The sequence below is a fragment of the Neopelma chrysocephalum genome, unplaced genomic scaffold (assembly GCF_003984885.1).
Source record: "Neopelma chrysocephalum unplaced genomic scaffold, ASM398488v2 Primary Assembly neopelma1_75, whole genome shotgun sequence".
Taxonomy (NCBI): Eukaryota; Metazoa; Chordata; class Aves; order Passeriformes; family Pipridae; genus Neopelma; species Neopelma chrysocephalum.
In genome coordinates, this window is record NW_020897736.1 from 136,917 (window position 1) to 154,054 (window position 17,138).

Below are 17,138 nucleotides of genomic sequence, written 5' to 3' on the forward strand. Positions count from 1 at the left end.
CCAGCCGCTCCCGCAGGGGCACCGTTCCCTGACACCTCTGGATGTCACCGCACCGCGCGGGGATGGGCGCGGGTGGGATGAGCGCGGGGGGCTGGAGGATGGACGCGGGGAGGATGGGCGCGGGGGCGGACGGACGGGGGCGAGGACGGACGCGGGTGATCCGCGGGGCAGCCCCCGCACCGCCCCCCGCCGCCTTCTCCCCCGCACGTCCGCGCACCGGCGCCGCTGGAAGGTGTCGTGCCCCTCCCCGGTCCCCGCTGGACCTCCATCCCGCGCCGGACATCCATCCCGCGCCGTTCACCCATCCCGCGCTGCACATCCATCCCGCGCCGTTCACCCATCCCGCTCTGCACATCCATCCCGCGCTGTTCACCCACCCTCAGGAGCGCCGGGGGAGGGCTCGGACCGTGCCGGGCTCGTGCCGGCAGGTGGCGGCAGCGGGCGCGAGCGGCGCCGTGCGCGGGCGGGCGCGAGGGGAGCGGGAGAGGCTGAGCCTGAGCCCCGGAGCCGCCGGGAACCTGCTCGGGTCCGGCGGGGCTCCGGCATTCCCGGCCCAGGGCGCGCCGCCTCCCATGCGCCGGAGGCCGCGCGGGGTCTCAGCCCTCCCCCCGCACCGAGAGCGCCTCGTCGCGGGGCGCCCGGCCGGGACGCCGGGCACGGAGCGGTGAGGAGAGGCCGGGCGGGGAGCCCCGCGCCAGGTGGGCGGTGGGCGCCGGGCGGGGGCAGCGGGGCGGGGGCGGCGCTGGGGGCGGCGGGGCCGCGCTGAGGGGTCGCGGCCCGCGGGGCTCTGGCGCTGCCCCGGCTGCGGGAGCGCGGTCCGGGCTGCCCCGCGGGGCTCCTGCGCCGCGTGTTTGGGCTCTGTAAGTAGCCATTTCAAAGCTGCTCCCCTCGCACGCTCGGCTTCCAGGAGCTGCATCCAGGGGCTCTGTGAGGAGCTGCTGCGCTTTGCATCGGTGTCCCACCAGAAGCCGTGGCTGCACGTAGCCTGAGCCGAATCCAGCAGTTTGTGCGAGAGAGGGGAAGAAGGGAATAACTTTCCTCGCGAAGAATGCGTGTCGCAATTGTTCTTGCTTTGGGCCAGGTCTTTTGGTCTGTCTGAGCACAGCGTGCAGAGCATGAACCGAGGTTGGCGTTCGGGATCTCTCTTCACGCTTTCCTGCTTCTGGTTTTGTTGCCATCTCTCCTGCGCTTGGATTCCAGCAACACTCAAGCTGTTTGTGCTCGGTTGTCAGGAGTATATGCTATAGCAGAGAATAATCTTGAAATACCTTTTCTTCTCCAACTACAGTTTACGTTTTTGCAAGTGTCAGCGTGTCCACACCTGTGTGTTTTATAGCCCTTGACACACTTGCCGTTAATTCATCCAAATGATTTTTTTCCAGATTCTAGAAATATGAACAGTTTAGAAAGTCTGTCAACAGTGAGTTTCACTGGTTAATATGTAGAAAAACTATTTCCTTTTGCTTCTTTTTACTGCCTGATACTGTTTGGTTCTTATAAAGTGTATTATGCTTGTTCTCTGCCCACTATCTTTGTACTATTTCAGAACTGTGTTCTTTCATTATATCCCTACCTCCTTTATTTCAACATAAAGAATTCTTAGCTTTTTAGACACTTCTCTTGTATAGAATTTCTTCCATATCTCTTGCCAGTGTCATCTCCTTTCTCTGTATTTTTTGTTATTTTATTTTTTTTTTAATCAAGGGGTCAGCAAAACTGAGCCATATTCAAGATTTCAGTACAATATGTGTTACATAAGGGCATGATGATGTCTGCTGGCAGAAATGATAAGTTGGTGCATCAGTGACATGAATAGCCAACAAAAGTAATAGAAATATTTGTAACTCACTATGTGGTCACCTGTTATTGAATCAGTGTAGCTTAATTTTTTAATCAGAAACCACTGTCTAAGTCACTAAGTTGTTAGTAGCTCAATACAATGGTATAATGCCTTAGGGGCTCTTAATATTCTGTCATTCTGCTGTGCACGTTCTTCCTGTCTTCTGTGGCAAGAGCAAGAACTGAAAATAGCCCAAATCTGCCTGAGTTTAGTCCTATTTGTAGAACTGCTAGTTCACTCATACCAAGTTGAACTACCAAGCTGTAGTTTGCCAACTCAAACTTCTTTCTGGTATGAAGTTAGTAGTTACCTACTGATTGATGTGATTTCCACCCATTCATTATCATCAGGGGTTCAAAATGAAACTTGATACTGCTGAAATTCATTAGATACCTGTAATTCTTGATGCTTTCTTTGCCATCACCAAGGAATTCCACTTCCAGGGTATGTAGTAGTAGACTAGGAGGAGAGACTGCCTTTCAAGGAGAAAAGTGCTGTAAAATGAGAATTTTTAGCCAAGTTAGAAATAAGAAGTCAGCTGGTGTGGGTTGTATCAGAGAGCCCTTCAAAGTGAGTATAGGTATTGTCATAACTGTGCCCTGAATGTAACTTGTCAGGTTTTATTTAGGAGCTGGGCTAATCCCAGGTCTTGCTGATGATAAGTTTAATCTGAAACAACTCCATTGTAATTGAAGGAGCAACTTTTGATTGCCAGCTAACTCTTAGAAACACTTGGAGGTGTCACATGGTGCAGGATTTTTGTCTTTTCGCACTTCATGCAGCAGGTTCATTCAGAACTCCAGCAGATTTAATTACAGAAGGTGAACTATGTTGCTTCTAGTCACTGATGAGTTTTATGATCTCAGTACAAAACCTTTGCTTTTGCTGCAGAACAAACTGAGTAACTGTGCTAGGCAAACATGCATTAAACAAAGGCTGAAAACAAAACAAAAATGAACAGAATCATCTTCAAGACTCAGATTGGCCTCAGTGTGTGATTCTGTGCAGACAGTGACAACATGGAAGCTGGTTTTCTACATTGTAGTCTCAGTTCTCTGTGATGTGACATCAGCTGTGTGATATTCAGCCTGTTCACAGTGGCAGTTGTACTGAGAGCAGAGCTGAAGTGCCGGTCACACATTTAGTAGTGATACTTTGGATTTTATTTTTTACTTTGAAACTCAGGTTTATTATCCACAGTGAAGTGCAGTCAGCATAGACACCACTGTGGGCTTTGAGTTGTTCTGTTTGAGAAAAGGGAGGTTTGATGGTTAAGCACTTAAAAAACCAGGGAACTCCAAAGTCAACCATGGATAAGCAATTTTAGCTGTGTCCCCTGGAGTGTTGTGTTATCATAAGAGGCTTCAGGTTTAGGAAGCTGTTGTTTTTTGCAAGTAGGAAAAAAGTAAAAGCAGAAAACTTACTGTGTCAGACCAACTTCTAAAAGAATTTGGACCCTGATAGTAGCACTTCTACCACTGTTGATAGGCAAAGTAGCTTTTAATTGTGAAATGCTTCCAGTGGTTGTAGTGCTGTCTGGAGAATTCTATGACAAGTCTTGTTCCCTTGAGTGGGCACATATACAGTTGAGTTATTAGTTCTTTTGTTTTCAGAAAGCAGCTTTCCCTGGTATAAATGCAGTTTGGAGGGCGACTTGGGTAACTGTTAAAGGTAGCTCAGTTATGAATATTTGTGGTTTCAATGTGTGATCAATGGATATGGTTGCATTGTTAATGTTTAGTAGGTGAAGTAAGAGTGTTTTGCATTTGAATAACTTCTTTTTTATTCAGGATAGTACATTACAGTAGATGATGTGTATTAGATTTTTAGGGAGAATGCACAGTTTAGTACTTCGTTTAGAAGATTAATTAGAGGGATGCTGAGCAGATATAAATAAAAGAGATTGATTGACGGAGTGATCTGATGGGCACTGACTTTGCTCATATCTTACTCTGTATAAAGAGACCCCTGGTGGCCTAGTGGTTAGCGTGCAGGACTTTCACTGCTGCGACCACGGGTTCAAATCCCGGTCTCTGGCCTGATGGAGGTCGTTAGCCCTGTGTGGCCATCCATCTATGAGAAGGACACTCTAAACAAACCTACGTCCTGAGGACCTCACTGCCATTGTCCAAGCTTGCTTGGCCCCGGCAGATGAACCTTAGGATTAAAGGGTGGGCTCAGTTCAGCGCAGGCTGTGTCTCACCTAAAAAATCCATTGCGCAGGCTGGAAAGGTAAAAGACCTTTCCCCAAATCTTCGTTCACGAAGATGGGCCATTATTATTTATATAAAGGGAGCAGAGCTGAAACCATGTGCTTCACTGTTGCCTGATTACTTTTTTTGTTAATTTTTGTTCTTTGTGTTAGTTGACAATAACAGATTCAAACTCTGTAATTTAAAACAACTCAGTTATCTCCTTCTGGAATGTTCTGTCCCACCCATTTTTTCTCCTGGGGACTTGTGAGTGTCATGTCACACATCAGCTTTGTTCGGCTTCTCCCTGCAGGGTTATGGCATTCCCAGAGATGGGTCAGTGTTCATAATTTTGGTTGCTGTTAAACAGTCAGCACTTGTCAACGCCATCCACAGACATCTGTTACATATTTTTGAAATGGTGGTACCAAGTTAAAAGTGGGGCTTCTCCACAGGAACTGTTCTTGCACTTGAAATATGCCAATGTTGATACGATCTCATTGCAGTCCTTGTGAGAGCAAGTGGCCTCATGGGCTGGTTGGGGGATATTTGTGGGAGTTGCTGGAATGTGGGCTTCTGTTTTCTGCCTTCCCATTGGCCTGCTCTGTGCTGCTGATCAAGGCTGTTGGTGCCTTGCTTTATCTCTGAACTTGTTCCTTTATCTCTGAACAAGGTATGATAATTACAGGATGTTGGTCAACTTAAATTTCCTGAAGACAGTTGCATGCAAGGTGCTTTATGCTAAAAAACAAAAAAAATGTCATTGGTGTAAAAATATTGATTGTTCATGAACAAACCCAGATTATAAAGTATGTGTCTCATAGGTTTATTATTGTGTTTCTTCAAATCACAGCTTAAGGTCTTGCTTGTTGGCTATTTCACATCAGTCCTATGCTGCTGCTACTTGGCATCCCACTTCAGTATTTATTTTGGTCCTGATTTTGGAATTTCCCTTCACAGGAAGATTCCATGCTCCTTATATGGAAAAATTTATTTTAAAAAAAATTACTTTTTTTCCATCGTTTCTGTAGATTCTTTTCTCAGTAAGTGCACGAGCCACTATCTGTTTTATTTAAAGCTCTGATCTAGGAGCCAGTAAAGGCAAGGAAAAGGTTATCAGTAACTTCGGTGTCTTTGGGATCAGGGCACTCCCATGTGATGTGCTCTCCTCATTGCCAAGCATGACCACTGGTTCCAGCCATGGATTTACAGTGTTTGCTTTGATAGTACAAGAGTTAGGAACTTGTTCTTTTAACAGGAGTTATATAGTTGGTTCCTGGAACTGGAGCCTTTGGAAAACTCTCTGGGTACCAAAAAAAGGATGTTTAAATTACAGGACTTGGTAGATAAAATTCAGCCCTTTGCAGAGGAGCTGCTTATTCATAACAAGCTTGATCCTTTATTCTCCTTCCTTGAGGACTGCTATAAACTCACAAGTTATATAGAACCATATGTGATTGAGTGTAGAGAGAAATACAATTGTTCAGAAAACTGCCCTTCTTTAAACTGTATTTTTGTTGATTTCACTTTTCTTACTTGTGCTTTTTTCCTAAACTCAAGTCATTAAAATACTACAATAAATGAAACAGTTCCCTTTTTGTTCTCGAAGGGGTAACTTGTGACAAGAGAAGTTCCAACTTCTGAACTATTTTTATCTTTGTCTGGGTTGTACTGATCTCTTCTTGTACTGGAATGAAGTTTAGCAGAGGAACCTGGTAGTGAGCAGGTCCGAATTTGCCTCTGGATGCAGGAGCAGGGCTGATGTGACACCTTGGACCTTGCCTGGCCAAGAGGTGGGGCAGGGTCTGTCCTTTGTGGCTGCATGGCCTAGGGAGATAAGAGCACAGGAGAAGGCTGCCCAAAGTTTGCTGTGAGGCTGAGGATACTGTCTGTAGTGCTCACAGGAGTAGTGTGGTTTCCTGCGTGTTACCTTCTATGTGAGTCATGATATCCAAGTTGGAATGTGTTTTCTTTGCCCTTGTTTTGGGAAAAGGATGGATAAAGAAGCCCTTTCTAAAAACCCTTCTCCATGAAACTTGCTTCTTGGTGAAAAACATCTGTTGTGCTTGGCCTTGCTGGATCAGCACTTGGATATCTGTGAGCATGGATACTACTCCCCCAGGAGGAAAACGTCACTTGGATACTTGAATATCGTATGACTAAAATCTGCAATCCTGAATCAAGCAGATTCCCCTGATACTCTGTTTGGATTAGCTGAAGGGAAGTGCATGGAAGGACAAACCTACCTCTGAATGGCAAATTCAGCAAAACTATTGACACTAATCTGAGAGTAAATGTTGACTTGGAAGGTTTTCAGGTGTCCTGGATTTTTTTTCCACAGTAAAGATGATAGTTGTGGTCCTGACTCGGTAACATCAGGCTATTACTTAGTTGTATATTATACTTGCATTTTTGTTTGGTTATTTTTATCTAAAACATGTAGTTTCTACGAAAGTAAAAAGAAGAAATATTTTTGCTTATCAGATTGGCAGAGAGAAGCAAGAGCCTGTCCAATCCCACCCTGCATAATTGCAATAAAATGACATCCCATGACAGAAACTGCCCAAAAGGGTGATAAATTACATGGAATGGATGCAATTACTTAATCTGGCAGAAATGAAAGCTCTGTCTCATTTTCTTGTAGTTCTGTGGAGCTGCATTCACTGGGGAAGTGAGTGTGGAATAGTGGGAAGACTTCCTTGCAGATTTTCAGGGTCTGTATGTGGAATTTAAGCACTTAACTGAACCAGCATAAGAATAAGGACTTAAAATTGTGGGTTAACCATTAACTGTTAGTATTGTTCAGCTTGGATGGCCCAGGAAATACTGTTCATGTGTGTTGAAACACAGGGGTTAAGGCAGGATGTCAGTTTTGATCTTTTTGTAGTGATAAGAAGCCATTAAAAATGTAATTTCTTATATTCCTTTACTTCTTCAGACATTGCTTCTGTCTGTTAATACATATTGCACACCAAAAGGACCATCTCTTTTTTAATTTCTTTCTTTCTTTCCTCCCCCCCAGTTCAGGGATTTGCTCACATTGAGGTGATTGGAGTACTTTTGTTGCTTCCCATAGGAATGTTTACAATTTTGCTGGATCAGGTTCAGATTTATTACTTAGGCACTGACAATGCTGCGGTAATTCATCAGTTTTCTTAAAGCTGTGGCTTCTGCCTGTGTTTGTTACTGGCCAAATTCATCACACCAGGGCTGAAAGCAGAGTTATAGTTTCTAAGCATGTTTAAAATTTTTAAAATTATTAAAATAATAATAATAATGAACAGTTGTTTTGAACAAGACAAAAATCCCTATGCAGTTTTGAATCGTAAGGGCAAGAAAGGGCTAAAATGTCTTTGCTCCTTTCATTCTGTTAAAATTGAACAGAAACTGTCATATTCTGAACTGACTTCTTTTGAACCACACTGCTTGTGATTTAACTGGGATTGTTTCTACTGCTTTGAAATGGAAGAGGGGGAGAAACTGTTTCCAAATGTATCTTGCTGGAACTTGAGGGTTGAGGAAGGTGGGGTTTGTTTCTGCTTTTTGTTTTGCTGTTTTCTTAAAGTTATGTTAGAAGGGCTTTTCAAAACTCTGGGCTTTTCAAAATTCCTGTTTACTCAGGCCATACAGATATTATGTTTAACTAGGAAGCACAGTGTGAAGCAGTGCCCAAAGAGGGATTACATTCGAGTTGCATTCCTTTCAGCAAGTCTTCACCTATCTCCTACAGTGAGTACTCAAGTAGAAGATTACAAGTCCCTATATAAGACTTTAAGCAGTGTGCACAACAGCAGTGCAGACTCATATTTAACAAAAACAAAACCAATGGCATTGGGACTGTTTAAAGCAGCAGCTGAAGTCCACAGTGTTGGAGCAGCTGCTCTTTGCCAGCATTTTGTAAAAGGCCATTGTTGTTGTCTTGCAAATTCAAGAAGTCTCTCGTTCACCTCCTAAGTCCCCATTTTTCAGTCTGTAGACTGAATATTAGCAGGGATATTTTGCCTGGAGCATTAAGTGATGTCAGGTGAAGGTCACTGTGTTGTAATAACCTGCCCTCAGGCACAAATAAGTTCAGGCTCCACTGCCAAGAGGTGACCTTTGATTTCTTGTTACCCGATGCAATTCACTTTGCTTGAGTCCCAGCCATGATGGTGGCAGAGATTTCTGGACTGTAAATGACTTTGATAAACTGAATTAGATTTGGCTTTTATTGTGGTCAGAAAAGTGAAAGGTGAGAGTGGGCTTCCTTGTGACTTGCAGGGCTGCCAACTCTGAAACTACCACTCCTAATTACAGTTTCTAAGCTACATCTGATCAACAGAGATAGTGAGCAAAGACGCTTATGTATTAAAACATTTGTTATATATAGGCAGAAAATAATAGTTTAATCTGACATCATCAGAGATTTTAAATACAGCCAAAAGGCTGTATGTGCTGTCAGCAGGTAGACCTGTGACAGGGTAGTCACACTTTCCTGCTCTTGGTATCCTCCTGATCCAGGTTGAGCTGGGAGGTGCAGGGGTCCCACAAAACTAAAATTAATAATTTTGCTGTGTTGCAAGAATATTGTGGCAACCTTATTCTGAATAAAGTAGTGTATGGCTAAATGGGGAGGCAGGATACAGTCACCTCTTTACTGTGCTGTGACTGACTATACTGCTGGTTTCCACTGTTTTGTTAAAAGGGATTTCCATTAACCTACCTTTCTTTGTAAGCTCATGCAGGAATTATAGAGAAGTATGGCATTTCTTAATGGTTTTTCTCTTCAACCAATCTGGTTTTTGCAGATATGGGAGTGGGTGCTTGTGTGCATCAGTTCCAGTGAATGACTTTTCAAGTAGGAAAGTCGATTCTTTTTTTTAGAAGTCAGATTATACAGTCATATCTTATTCCTACTGTCAAGCAAACCTCTCTTGAAAGCAGTAGTGAATTTACTTACAGGCTGAGAAAAACTCAAGACTAGAACCTGATTTGGAAAGGACGACTGGAAGTTGAAAAGGAGTCTTCTGGACTCCTCAGTTTAGTTTTTTGCATAATTCTGTTATCGAGGATGACAAGGGCTGGTGGTGGTTCTGCAAGGTTCATATCTTTTATCTGTCAACCATAGACTTGTTCTTCACAGGCCACTGGATGGCATCTGCCAAACTGTATATTTCCTAATAGGGAGATTTTAATCTGCAGCAGATGAAATGTTTCAGCTTTGCTGCTCAGTGATTGATGGCCTGAGATTCCTTGAATGTATGATTATCTTGATGTTTTTGTGTCATGGACTGATATCTCCTGTAGGAGTGTAACAGTTTATGCAGTTTACATTAAATGGACTGAAATACTAACTGTCATCTAGACCACCAGAGCACATGAGGCATAGCAGCAAGATTGGTAGGATGTCTAAAATCCCTTTCAAGCTGACAGGATAAGAATAAACAGATCCCACACCCCACCCTTAAAGGATCTTGCAGTTCGGTTTCAAAATGCAGGAGGCTGAAGGATTCACCACACGGAGTTATGATTCATACAAGCATTAGGGGATTTCTGAAACCTGAACCAAATAAGGACTTCAGGGAAATTACATTCAGTGGCATCAGTCTCGGGGTAGAATTGAGAACGTAAATTGTTTCTGAACGTAGGGATTTGACATTTCTTCTGCTGTCACTAGTCATGCTGAATCTTAATTTCTCTTTCTTGAAAAGACACAATGATGGTGTTGTTTGTCATCCTTACTAATAAAGCTGAGTACCAGCATTTTCCCTTTTATCCCCATTAACATTTTCTTCCCCCAGAGAAGAGATGCACCTCTGCAAATGTACCCCTTTAAGTGGTAAAGGTTTAGCAGCACAGTTGGCATCTGATGCTGCTATCTTGGTTGCCAGTTCAGTTTTGGAAGATTTGTAAGAATCTATATATATCAAACCCAGTGGATAAACATATTGAATGTCTGTGTTGTTGTGCTGATGCCCTCATCTAAATTTTATTGTGGATGAAAGCTAAATAGAACTCCATGAAACAGTTCTTTGGGATGTTCTCTGAGTTATCCTGTATTTATTTGCATGCAGAACTTAACCTTTGCAAAAGATGTCCAAGGCAACTTACTGCCATTCTTCCAGAGATCCACTGATAGTTGATTTTTTTCGTGTTGGTTTTAAGTCCCCTGGTATTCTGTTTCAAAATTAATGAAAAAAATACTTAATTTCACAGTGCTCTTGCAAGACCTCTCATTAGACCTATTATTCATCATTATGTAGGAACATAAAAGAAAACAATAAATCTTCAAATTCCATTGTTGCATTTCCGTACCAGTATGTGGAGAGTCTCACATCAGAGAGGATTTTAATGAGAAATAAATTAGAGTCTCATCATTCTTGTAGTATTATTTAATAACAGAGTAATTTGAACAGTCTTTCATAACTAGTCCATTTCAAGATGTTTCAGACTCTGAACTCCACAATGTGAGATGCTTAAGCTACATGGTGAGCTGGTTTTCTGCCTGTGACCTAGCAGTTGTTTTCTGAACTGCCTCTTAAAAATAAAGCACCCAAGTCTGCTATTAGGTATATGAATTTTCCCTCAGAGCAGATGTGAGCAGTTAATTTGTTATGTTGTACTCAGCAAAGGCACATTCAGGATTTTTCTGAATGCTATAGTATCTCAGCACTATTTGTTTTGGACATATGTCACTTATTTTTCAGTGGTCCCTAAAATATATTCCCACTGGGGTACCTGAGAAGTTCCACATCCTTGCATCTGGCCTCTAGCCAGTTGAAGCCTTATATTGCTCTCATGTACTGCAACTATTTAGCAAGTCTTTAGTGCCCAAATTCTCCCAAATATTCTGGACTTGATGTTGATGAAATCTGTGAACCCTTAAGAGGAAGGTACAGCTCTGCCCCTCCCTGCCCCAGGGCAGTGCAGCACCTTCAGGTTATTGCCCAGCTCCTTCATGACATCTGGGTTGCACCAATACCTGAGCAGTTGCTCTGGTTTAAGTAAAGCCCAATCCACGTGAGAATTGCATGAGTTTTGCCAAAATAAAGCAGTTTGCTGCCTGCAGGAGAGGACTGAAGGGAGGAGGACTTTCATCGTGTTACGAAAGCCCTGGTCACTTTTTTTTGGACCTTTGTCAGGGCAAACTGTGCATCAGTAGACAGTTGTGGTGTTTTCCCTTCCAGCTATGGCGGTATTGAAATGTATGTTAAAACACTTGTCCTTGAAAGCTCGTGTCCTTGAAAGCTCGTGTAGAGAAGGATTTGGTGAGTTATTTTGGGATGTGTGCCCACAATAATCTCCATCAGAGAAGGTACAGGAGCCAGTGTCTGCAGAGCAGCACTGCACTGAATCGCTGTGGGATTTGGACTACCAAGACCTTCTCCCTTTGCTGTCAGAACTCAAGGAGAAACAGACACTTGTTTGTTTGTGGCCTGGCATGTCCATTTATGAAATGTGTTTTGTTTGAAAGTAGATGGACTAATAAATTGACACTGAATTGCCTTGCTTTTACCTGTACTAACAAATAGGGTTGCTTTGTTTCTCTCTCCCCCAGTCGTTCTTCTGTGTCAAGGTCCCATTCAGGTCTTGAGGGAATGCCAACCTTCCTTTAGAATGCCTAACCCAAAGCAGAGAGCTACAAAACAGGCAGAGAAATCTCTGAAGTTCCCCAGAAATTCCTTTTATCCCTTTTATGGTTCAGGACACAAAGAATAATGCTAGAGAAGCCCTTGGAGTCACTGAAGCTGAAGTGTGAAATTGAATCCCGAGGATCTTAATGCTAATTTCAATAGATGCCTGTGTTGTATTTATAGATACATGTTCCAGTTAGTAGGGTTTGAGTTGAGAAAATGAAGCATCTCTGGCGACAGTGGATAGGAATAGCTGCCCAGAAGAGAACTATTTAGTCAGTCTTTGCAAATCTTCTTCTCTCTGGTAACTGGAAGATTGACAGTGATCTCCTCCAAGGACTGAGAATGCTTCCATTAGAGGTTGGCTAACAAGTTTGAAAAGTGGCTTGGTTTGACTTTTGGAGTGTCCTTTATCACTGCTCTGCTCTGGATAACGTGTGAGTATTCCCAGAAATCATTGTTATTTGAAGGTATTACTTATACAGGGAGATGATTCCCACTGCTACTCCAAGGAAAATATTTTCTTTCTCAATAAGCAAGTGAAGATTTCAAGTCTCCATCACGTACTCTCCTCCCTGTTGTGTCCTGACACTGGCACCTCAAGGCAAACAGAACAGAAGGAACTTTGTGGAAGCTGATATTTTGAGATTGCATCTGTTCAGGTGCTTGACATGGACACTAATTTTTTTTTCATTTTTCTGTGAGGACTGTGGAGATTTAAGCATACTGCTGTTTAATTTCTACCTTAGAAAATCACAACTTTGAAGTCCAGGATTTTTGTATTGTTGGAAATGTTTCTGTGGGTTCACAGAGCACTTGCTGGCTCTTTATACTGTCCTGTTAGTTTGAGTCAGCTCTAATTTAGAGAAAGGGCAGTTTCACATGAGTTTTTCTGTTTGTGTTGGTGCTATCCAGTAGGCTAATGACACACACATCTATTTACCAGTAAATGAAATATATCTTTCAAAGGGTGCATTATCAACAGGATCACTTGATTTTCACCTCTGGATGCTGTTGAATGTTGCCTAATACTCAGTCCAAAAAAATCATTCTCTGAAGCAGAGCCTCCTATATTTTGTTCCTTTTTTTACTATGTGGAGGATATTGATGCTTAGGCAGGTATTTACAATGTTAATTGAACAGTGTGAAAATTAAATCTCGTGGTAAGCAGTTTTAAAAAAGTGAAAAAAAGATACTTGTGTTCTGCCAGACAGACATTCTGCTGAAACAGACAGCTGAAAAATTATGTTTCCTCTTTGCAAAAGGAAGGTATCTCCTAACTTCACAATAATTATGTAATATACGTGATTTTTACATAATAAGAGGGGTGTCTCCCATCTGCATTACTAAGAAATAGCTGATTATACTGCTGAAATATGTTGTGTTTTACTTTCCTTGTACATGTGCCTTCAATTAGCTTTGCTGAAATATTTGTTTTCTCTGACCTTTCCAAACAGGGTGTGTTATAACTCCCTCAGTGAGGCTGGTGGGTCCTCGGTTTTCATGCAAAAGACAGTAGGTCCTCAGAACCACCATCTGCCTCTTGGTGTGAACTCCACTTAAATGCTGTTGGGAGCCTGAGCTTTGAAGACACAGACTAAGAAAGGTTGAAACTTAGAAGCTTTTCTTTGATTTCAGAGAGACATTTTGTGTCCTGCAAACAGCATCCATTTATCAAGTCGTGAAAGGAGCATAAGAAAAGCTCATTTTCTTTGACATATTTACAGGTAAAGAAATTAGTATGGCTAAAAGAGGCTCTCGGAAATTTCTGTTATCCCTAGTTGTTCTGAAATGCAGTTATATGCTTTACTGTATCAATATTGTTAAGACTTTTACTAAATAAATAGACTTGCAGACTGACATTTCATACATAATCCTTCTCTCAATGAAGTATTTCCGTCCAGGGCATTCGAACTCCCAGGCACAGCAGACACTTTAGAATGCCTCACTCACAAAACCTGAGTTTCCACCCATTGCAGAGGGTCTCAAAGCAGTGCATGAACCAAATCTAAAACACCACTCTAGAACACTTGGTAGAAAAGTACTTAAAGCAGTATCTTGTTAAAAACAGAATTGTGCTGTTACTGGTCATTTTGTAGGCAAGACTGTAGTTGTTTAATAGTAGCAGAGTTCACACAGGTTTGTTTCTCTTGCTTGTCATAACAATGAAGGATTCACCTATATTTTGTGCTTATAGAGATGTCAGGTATTTCCACCTGACTTTTTAGGCTGTTAAGCATTCTTTTATTTGTATTTTTCCATACCAATAATCAGATTAATGTTGATCAGGATTATGGAAAGGTTAAGGAAGATTGTTTAATGAAAGGGATCTTTAATGTGTCATTTCTCCCTCCCTCTTACATGTGCAGTATCTTCTACATCCTTGGTTTGGAAGACTGCAGGAAAAATGTTCTTCTCAAGGAAAAAGGAATTTGAGATATATGGAATATGTCTTGTTAGAAGAGGTCATGGTTTCCAATATGTAGAGCTGTGATAAGCAGCATTTTTCATGGCTTTCAAAAGCTGAAACTGCTCGAAGTTTTCAATTGTCTGGGATGGTTAAGTGTGGAACAGACAGGTCTTAATGGCTGTGTGTGCCATGAGTACTGGTGGATCTGTGAACAAAGGGAGTTTGCAGCCACATTTACATGACACATGTAGAATATCCCAGCTGAACACTGAGCAAGGTCTTTCATATGGGAACAGAGCTCCTCAGACCCTCACACACTTGTCTTATGTAAAGTCTTCCCAGTTTGTTCTGCACTAGGGATACAGAACAGCTGAGGCAAGAGTTGGAATTCCTTAAATCAGTGAATGGTGACAAGCTGCTGTCAAGATTCGTATAGGAGTCTCTTCTGAGAGAGGAGGGAAGGGAAAAAACCAACAAACACGTGGCTTGGCTACCTTAGCTTTGGTAGTTGTGTGATGGGCTTCCTTTTATACACCTGCAGGTACACAAGTGCATATTTTGTATCCATCCCCTGGGCAGCAAAAACTTGCGTAAAATAGAATACTAAATACATACTGCTGCCAGTTGGTCTATCCACTGTTCATTGAAGGTGTTCCCTAGTTTCATTTTATTTGCCTACAAAGGCTTTTGAAGAGTTGAGGGATCTTCTCAATAAAATGTAGTATCTAGCTTTACAACTTCATAGAAAATTGTGGAAAACATTACCCTGACTTCAGGCTGTCCTTAGCAAATAACACAGTAAAGTCAGGGAAAGGTCAATGACCTAATGAAGCTCTACAAGTCTCTAATTTGGAGCTTAATAATGTTTTCTAAATTGTTTTCTGTAGAAGACAACATAGATTCAAGAACTGAAAAATGCACTTTGAGTTGTGATTTCTTGACCAAACACTGTTCAGTTAGAAATGAGGTTGTCTATCTACAGTGTCATCATAAGAAATCCTAAAGATTGTAGTTGCTAAACACAGTTTTAAAACTAATGCCAGGGATTTGGCAAAGATGGCACAGCCTATCACTTTGAAATCTTGAAATGAACTTAAGATAGATTTGCAATAGTTTCCACACAGTTACATCCTGAAAATCTCTCTGTCAATCTGGAGAGTTGTATGATCTCATTTTTGTGATTACTTTTATCTTTTACATAATTGTCCTCTGCCTGGGAACTTGAAATGCAGTTAAGCTTTTGTGAGAATTAGCTAATACTTTCAAAAGGTGAAAGAGGGGACAAAATCTGAGTAAAAATGGCAATTCTGGTGCTACCTGAATCTTGAGAAAGTATCATTCTTTATTATTTCAAAGACGTAAAAAAGAACAATTAATTCAGTTTTTCTGACACTTGATTTGATTTTGTGTTTGTTGGACTTTTTTTAAAATTTGATAAATCTGATCTTCACATATACCCTTTTCAGAATTTGGTCATTGTAAATCATATCAGAATTACCAGTCAATTAAACACTGCTACTCCAGCATACCTTCTTTGCAGTTGAGCAGGATGTCAATGAGCTAACTATATGTCATTATTCATACCACAAAAATATACTTTATTTAATTATCAAACATATTTCTATGGTGTTAAATCCATATTTAAGCTAATTATTAAATTTAAGAGGTCTTTAGTATTAGATCAGACTCATTATTGTAATAATTTTACTTTTATGAAATATTTATTGCTAGTGCACATTCAGCAAATATATAACCAGTGTTGAGAACAAAGATTAAGAAAAATTAAAGAAACAAATCCTACCAGTCATATGTTGTATGACTGCAGCTCATGACCTATAAGCAAGCAGTTCTTGCTTCTCTCCTTTACTTACAAGATTAATGTCACAACCCTTGTTGAATCCTTAATTAAATTATATGTTCTTCAACAAGGACTGAAGCAAGAGTTGTTTGAATTGTGGCACCCTCCAGCATAGCAATATTTTTAAAAGCCAAAATTTGCATTTTGTGAATGGATATTTTGGGAAATTTGGTGTATGATCACTATTGCATTTCACCAGCTTTGTCTCCTAGATTTTCAGACGACAATTAAGTGTTATGGAATTGGATGCTAGATAAGCAGGTGACACAGTTTTACCACTGAATGTTTGCTGAATCAAGCTCTAGGAACTGGACCAGAATTTCAAGACTGCCCCAGGATGGCCCTGAACCTCACAGTTATTGTTTTATTTGGGGTTTTTGGTGCTCCTGTGTGGGAGCAGAGCTTTGCAGAGGTGGTGGCACCTTGGCCCAGATCAGCTGGGGGTGAGGGGCGCCCCGAGGTCCCAGGGAGGGTGTTCCCCACCCCAAGAAGGGTGAGTCACTCAGGGCCCTATGGCAGGTGAGTCACCACCCGGGATGCCAAAGGGGGTGGTTCCACAGGCTACGTTGGAGAGCCAGTTAGTTGCATTTGTGAATGTAAGAGGCTTGATCATCGCTCTGTGTATATCCTGGAGGACAATTACTGCACCATGTGTGTTTTAGGCAAAGGAACGAAAACTTCTGGAGCTCAGTCAAGCTTAGATTGGAGACAGGCACTGAGCTTTCTTGGACTGCAGTCGTTCTGGACACACCCAGAAGGAGAACTTGGAAGTTTTCAAAGCGTTTAAAATGAAACAGAAAGGCACCTTCAGGGTTAGGTGGGGTAACTTGCAATTTCTGTTTTAATAAAAGGCTTGCTCCATGTAAGCATCAGAACTTTTTATCAGATATAGGGCTAGATTTCTCTGTTATGCACCTTCCAGAGACAAGTGTATGTTTTAATGTAGTTACTGAACATTTGAAGAGATTAAAACTCTGGTGGTAGGTGTCAACAGCTGCAGTTCAGGCTGCTGGATGTGTGCACAAATTATGTAGCCAGATAAACCTGGCGCACTGTGAGTGCTTTATCAAAGTCTTGTGAATGTAATGAATTTTGGATGCAATCCAAAGGACTTGCACTGAACATGATTTAATAGATGTGAACAACTAAACTAACAGATACACTATACCAACATACTAGGCAACATACTCAAAGGCAGTCTTAAAGGGTGTAATGTTTCTAAATA

At 41.7% G+C, this 17,138-nt stretch overlaps 1 protein-coding gene across 3 annotated transcripts in view; it reads left to right on the forward strand.

The window, feature by feature from the left end:
• Positions 1-592: 592 nt before the first annotated feature.
• Positions 593-17,138, forward strand: part of THSD4 (thrombospondin type 1 domain containing 4) — a 260,249-nt gene continuing 243,703 nt past the window's right edge. For 2 of the 3 annotated variants that reach the window (XR_003534995.1, XM_027688407.1), the window contains exon 1: positions 593-698. The gene's annotated coding sequence lies outside the window, so the exon portion shown is untranslated. The remainder of the gene's footprint in view (positions 699-17,138) is intronic. The other variant, XM_027688408.1, reaches the window with a different exon arrangement.